The sequence below is a fragment of the Pseudophryne corroboree genome, chromosome 3 (genome assembly GCF_028390025.1).
Source record: "Pseudophryne corroboree isolate aPseCor3 chromosome 3, aPseCor3.hap2, whole genome shotgun sequence".
Classification (NCBI taxonomy): domain Eukaryota; kingdom Metazoa; phylum Chordata; class Amphibia; order Anura; family Myobatrachidae; genus Pseudophryne; species Pseudophryne corroboree.
Window position 1 is genome coordinate 441,726,852 of NC_086446.1, and position 6,000 is coordinate 441,732,851.

Below are 6,000 nucleotides of genomic sequence, written 5' to 3' on the forward strand. Positions count from 1 at the left end.
CAGCGCAAATGGCTGTCCTCACTTTCACAAAATGCACTGCCCTATCAGCAAAAACTCAGGAATGTATTGACCGGGAATTGAACCCGGCCTCCCACGTGGCCGGCTAGATTTCTACCACTGAACCACCAATGATCCACAGATGCTTAATTTTAGACTAACTCATGTACTTTAGTGTACAAAACAAAGCAGGAGAGCCAGGATGCCTTGCCTTGCCATCACCACAACTCCTCGGTTACCAAGCATTGCTAACTCAGTCGGTAAAGCTTGAGACTCTTAATCTCAGAGTCGTGGGTTCGAGCCCCACATTGGGCGGATGTTTTTTTTCTTTTCCTGTACCATTGTATGTGGAACACTGTCAACTTGCACCACCACAGCGCAAATGGCTGTACTCACTTTCACAAAATGCACTGCCATATCAGCAAAAATTCAGGAATTCATTGGCCGGAAATCGAACCCGGGCCTCCCGCATGGCAGGCGAGAATTCTACCACTGAACCACCAATGCTCCACAGATACTTAGTTTTACACTTACTCGTGTACTTTAGTGTATGAAACAAAGCAGGAGTGTCAGGATGCCTTGCCTTGCCATCACCTCCATACATTCTCAACCAAGCCTGGCTAGCTCAGTCGGTAGAGCATGAGACTCTTCATCTCAGGGTTGTGGGTTAGAGCCCCACGTTGGGCGGATGTTTTTTCTTTTCCTGTACCATTGTATGTGGAACACTGTATATTTACACCACCACAGCGCAAATGTCTGTCCTCACTTTCACAAAATACACTGCCATATTAGCAAAAACTCAGGACTGCATTGGCCGGGAATCGAACCCGGCCCTCCCGCGTGGCAGGCAAGAATTCTACCACTGAACCACCAATGCTCCACAGATACTGAATTTTACACTTACTCGTGTACTTTAGTGTATGAAACAAAGCAGGAGTGTCAGGATGCCTTGCCTTGCCATCACCTCCATACATTCTTAACCAAGCCTGGCTAGCTCAGTTGGTAGAGCATGAGACTCTTAATCTCAGGGTCGTGGGTTCGAGCCCCACGTTGGGTGGATGTTTTTTCTTTTCCTGTACCATTGTATGTGGAACACTGTAAACTTGCACCACCACAGCGCAAATGGCTGTCCTCACTTTCACAAAATACACTGCCATATCAGCAAAAACGCAGGACTGCATTGGTCGGGAATCGATTCCGGGCCTCACGCGTGGCAGGCGAGAATTCTACCACTGAACCACCAATGCTCCACAGATGCCTAATTTTACACTTACTCGTGTACTTTAGTGTATAAAACAAAGCAGGAGTGTCAGGATGCCTTGCCTTGCCATCACCTCCAAGCCTACGTAACCAAGCCCGACTAGCACAGTCGCTAGAGCATAAGACTATTAATCTTAGGGTCATGTATTTGAGCTCCATGTTGGGCAGTTGTTTTTTTCTCTTCCTGTACCATTGTATGTGGAACAGTGTATACTTGCATCACCACAGCGCAAATGGCTGTCCTCACTTTCACAAAATGCACTGCCCTATCAGCAAAAACTCAGGAATGTATTGACCGGGAATTGAACCCGGCCTCCCACGTGGCCGGCTAGATTTCTACCACTGAACCACCAATGATCCACAGATGCTTAATTTTAGACTTACTCATGTACTTTAGTGTACAAAACAAAGCAGGAGAGTCAGGATGCCTTGCCTTGCCATTACCACAACTCTTCGGTTACCAAGCATTGCAAACTCAGTCGGTAAAGCATGAGACTCTTAATCTCAGGGTCGTGGGTTCGAGCCCCACATTGGGCAGATGTTTTTTTTCTTTTCCTGTACCATTGTATGTGGAACACTGTATACTTGCACCACCACAGCGCAAATGGCTGTCCTCACTTTCACAAAATACACTGCCATATCAGCAAAAACTCAGGACTGCATTGGCCGGGAATCGATTCTGGGCCTCACGCGTGGCAGGCGAGAATTCTACCACTGAACCACCAATGCTCCACAGATACTTAATTTTATACTTACTCGTGTACTTTAGTGTATGAAACAAAGCAGGAGTGTCAGGATGCCTTGCCATCACCTCCATACATTCGCAACCAAGCCTAGCTAGCTCAATCGGTAGAGCATGAGACTCTTAATCTCAGGGTCGTGGGTTTGAGCCCCACATTGGGCGTATGTTTTTTCTTTTCCTGTACCATTGTATGTGGAACACTGTATACTTGCACCACAACAGCGCAAATGGCTGTCCTCACTTTCACAAAATACACTGCCCTATCAGCAAAAACTCAGGAATGTATTGACCGGGAATTGAACCCGGCCTCCCACGTGGCCGGCTAGATTTCTACCACTGAACCACCAATGATCCACAGATGCTTAATTTTAGACTTACTCATGTACTTTAGTGTACAAAACAAAGCAGGAGAGCCAGGATGCCTTGCCTTGCCATCACCACAACTACTCGGTTACCAAGCATTGCTAACTCAGTCGGTAAAGCATGAGACTCTTAATCTCAGGGTCGTTGGTTCGAGCCCCACATTGGGCGGATGTTTTTTTTCTTTTCCTGTACCATTGTATGTGGAACACTGTCAACTTGCACCACCACAGCGCAAATGGCTGTACTCACTTTCACAAAATGCACTGCCATATCAGCAAAAATTCAGGAATTCATTTGCCGGAAATTGAACCCGGGCCTCCCGCATGGCAGGCGAGAATTCTACCACTGAACCACCAATGCTCCACAGATACTGAATTTTACACTTACTCGTGTACTTTAGTGTATGAAACAAAGCAGGAGTGTCAGGATGCCTTGCCTTGCCATCACCTCCATACATTCTTAACCAAGCCTGGCTAGCTCAGTCGGTAGAGCATGAGACTCTTAATCTCAGGGTCGTGGGTTCGAGCCCCACGTTAGTGGATGTTTTTTCTTTTCCTGTACCATTGTATTTGGAACACTGTAAACTTGCACCACCACAGCGCAAATGGCTGTCCTCACTTTCACAAAATGCACTGCCATATCAGCAAAAATTCAGGACTGCATTGGCCAGGAATTGAACCTTCGCCTCCCGCGTGGCTGGCGAGAATTCTACCACTGAACCACCAATGCTCCACAGATACTTAATTTTACACTTACTCGTGTACTTTAGTGTATGAAACAAAGCAGGAGAGTCAGGATGCCTTGCCATCACCTCCATACTTTCTCAACCAAGCCTGGCTAGCTCAGTCGGTAGAGCATGAGACTCTTAATCTCAGGGTCGTGGGTTCGAGCCACACGTTGGGCGGATGTTTTTTCTTTTCCTGTACCATTGTATGTGGAACACTGTATACTTGCACCACAACAGCGCAAATGGCTGTCCTCACTTTCACAAAATACACTGCCATATCAGCAAAAACTCAGAACTGCATTGGCCGGGAATCGATTCCGGGCCTCACGCGTGGCAGGCGAGAATTCTACCACTGAACCACCAATGCTCCACAGATACCTAATTTTACACTTACTCATGTACTTTAGTGTATAAAACAAAGCAGGAGTGTCAGGATGCCTTGCCTTGCCATCACCTCCAAGCCTACGTAACCAAGCCCGACTAGCACAGTCGCTAGAGCATAAGACTATTAATCTTAGGGTCATGTATTTGAGCTCCATGTTGGGCAGTTGTTTTTTTCTCTTCCTGTACCATTGTATGTGGAACAGTGTATACTTGCATCACCACAGCGCAAATGGCTGTCCTCACTTTCACAAAATGCACTGCCCTATCAGCAAAAACTCAGGAATGTATTGACCGGGAATTAAACCCGGCCTCCCACGTGGCCGGCTAGATTTCTACCACTGAACCACCAATGATCCACAGATGCTTAATTTTACACTTACTCATGTACTTTAGTGTACAAAACAAAGCAGGAGAGTCAGGATGCCTTGCCTTGCCATCACCTCCATACATTCTCAATCAAGCCTGGCTAGCTCAGTCGGTAGAGCTTGAGACTCTTAATCTCAGGGTCGTTGGTTCAAGCCCCACGTTAGGTGGATGTTTTTTCTTTTCCAGTACCATTGTATGTGGATACACTGTATACTTGCACAACCACAGCGCAAATGGATGTCCTCACTTTCACAAAATACACTGCCATATCAGCAAAAACTCAGGACTGCATTGGCCGGGAATCGATTCCGGGCCTCACGCGTGGCAGGCGAGAATTCTACCACTGAACCACCAATGCTCCACAGATGCTTAATTTTAGACTTACTCATGTACTTTACTGTACAAAACAAAGCAGGAGAGTCAGGATGCCTTGCCTTGCCATCACCACAGCTCCTCGGTTACCAAGCATTGCTAACTCAGTCGGTAAAGCTTGAGACTCTTAATCTCAGGGTCGTGGGTTCGAGCCCCACATTGAGCGGATGTTTTTTTTCTTTTCCTGTACCATTGTATGTGGAACACTGTCAACTTGCACCACCACAGCACAAATGGCTGTCCTCACTTTCACAAAATGCACAGCCATATCAGCAAAAACTGAGAACAGCATTGACAGGCGAGAATTCTACCACTGAACCACCAACGCTCCACAGATACTTAATTTTATACTTACTCGTGTACTTTAGTGTATGAAACAAAGCAGGGGTGTCGGGATGCCTTGCCATCACCTCCATACATTCGCAACCAAGCCTAGCTAGCTCAATCGGTAGAGCGTGAGACTCTTAATCTCAGGGTCGTGGGTTTGAGCCCCACATTGGGCGGATGTTTTTTCTTTTCCTGTACCATTGTATGTGGAACACTGTATACTTGCACCACAACAGCGCAAATGGCTGTCCTCACTTTCACAAAATACACTGCCATATCAGCAAAAACTCAGGACTGCATTGGCCGGGAATCGATTCCGGGCCTCACGCGTGGCAGGCGAGAATTCTACCACTGAACCACCAATGCTCCACAGATACCTAATTTTACACTTACTCATGTACTTTAGTGTATAAAACAAAGCAGGAGTGTCAGGATGCCTTGCCTTGCCATCACCTCCAAGCCTACGTAACCAATCCCGACTAGCACAGTCGCTAGAGCATAAGACTATTAATCTTAGGGTCATGTATTTGAGCTCCATGTTGGGCAGTTGTTTTTTTCTCTTCCTGTACCATTGTATGTGGAACAGTGTATACTTACATCACCACAGCGCAAATGGCTGTCCTCACTTTCACAAAATGCACTGCCCTATCAGCAAAAACTCAGGAATGTATTGACCGGGAATTAAACCCGGCCTCCCACGTGGCCGGCTAGATTTCTACCACTGAACCACCAATGATCCACAGATGCTTAATTTTACACTTACTCATGTACTTTAGTGTACAAAACAAAGCAGGAGAGTCAGGATGCCTTGCCTTGCCATCACCTCCATACATTCTCAATCAAGCCTGGCTAGCTCAGTCGGTAGAGCATGAGACTCTTAATCTCAGGGTTGTGGGTTCAAGCCCCACGTTAGGTGGATGTTTTTTCTTTTCCAGTACCATTGTATGTGGATACACTGTATACTTGCACCACCACAGCGCAAATGGCTGTCCTCACTTTCACAAAATACACTGCCATATTAGCAAAAACTCAGGACTGCATTGGCCGGAAATCGATTCCGGGCCTCACGCGTGGCAGGCGAGAATTCTACCACTGAATCACCAATGCTCCACAGATACTTAATTTTACACTTACTCGTGTACTTTAGTGTATGAAACAAAGCAGGAGTGTCAGGATGCCTTGCCTTGCCATCACCTCCATACATTCTCAACCAAGCCTGGCTAGCTCAGTCGGTAGAGCATGAGACTCTTAATCTCAGGGTCGTGGGTTAGAGCCCCACGTTGGGCGGATGTTTTTTCTTTTCCTGTACCATTGTATGTGGAACACTGTATACTTACACCACCACAGCGCAAATGGCTGTCCTCACATTCACAAAATACACTGCCATATCAGCAAAAACTCAGGACTGCATTGGCCGGGAATCGAACCCGGCCCTCCCGCGTGGCAGGCAAGAATTCTACCA

General features: G+C 46.8%; 10 non-coding genes across 10 annotated transcripts in view; 8 read left to right on the plus strand and 2 right to left on the minus strand.

The window, feature by feature from the left end:
• Window positions 1-611: 611 nt before the first annotated feature.
• On the plus strand, window positions 612-684 carry TRNAK-CUU (transfer RNA lysine (anticodon CUU)). Its single transcript has one exon. It is a non-coding gene; the product is annotated as a tRNA-Lys (tRNA).
• A 119-nt stretch (window positions 685-803) lies between these two features.
• Window positions 804-874, minus strand: TRNAG-GCC (transfer RNA glycine (anticodon GCC)). Its single transcript has one exon. It is a non-coding gene; the product is annotated as a tRNA-Gly (tRNA).
• Window positions 875-981: 107 nt separating this feature from the next.
• TRNAK-CUU (transfer RNA lysine (anticodon CUU)) lies at window positions 982-1,054 on the plus strand. The gene has a single exon. It is a non-coding gene; the product is annotated as a tRNA-Lys (tRNA).
• Window positions 1,055-2,088: 1,034 nt separating this feature from the next.
• TRNAK-CUU (transfer RNA lysine (anticodon CUU)) lies at window positions 2,089-2,161 on the plus strand. The gene has a single exon. It is a non-coding gene; the product is annotated as a tRNA-Lys (tRNA).
• Window positions 2,162-3,193: 1,032 nt separating this feature from the next.
• On the plus strand, window positions 3,194-3,266 carry TRNAK-CUU (transfer RNA lysine (anticodon CUU)). The gene has a single exon. It is a non-coding gene; the product is annotated as a tRNA-Lys (tRNA).
• Window positions 3,267-3,933: 667 nt separating this feature from the next.
• On the plus strand, window positions 3,934-4,006 carry TRNAK-CUU (transfer RNA lysine (anticodon CUU)). Its single transcript has one exon. It is a non-coding gene; the product is annotated as a tRNA-Lys (tRNA).
• A 635-nt stretch (window positions 4,007-4,641) lies between these two features.
• On the plus strand, window positions 4,642-4,714 carry TRNAK-CUU (transfer RNA lysine (anticodon CUU)). The gene has a single exon. It is a non-coding gene; the product is annotated as a tRNA-Lys (tRNA).
• A 667-nt stretch (window positions 4,715-5,381) lies between these two features.
• On the plus strand, window positions 5,382-5,454 carry TRNAK-CUU (transfer RNA lysine (anticodon CUU)). Its single transcript has one exon. It is a non-coding gene; the product is annotated as a tRNA-Lys (tRNA).
• A 298-nt stretch (window positions 5,455-5,752) lies between these two features.
• Window positions 5,753-5,825, plus strand: TRNAK-CUU (transfer RNA lysine (anticodon CUU)). The gene has a single exon. It is a non-coding gene; the product is annotated as a tRNA-Lys (tRNA).
• A 119-nt stretch (window positions 5,826-5,944) lies between these two features.
• The window catches only part of TRNAG-GCC (transfer RNA glycine (anticodon GCC)), a 71-nt gene continuing 15 nt past the window's right edge, over window positions 5,945-6,000 (minus strand). The window contains exon 1 of the tRNA in view: window positions 5,945-6,000. This exon is cut by the window's right edge and continues 15 nt beyond it. This is a non-coding gene — a tRNA (tRNA-Gly).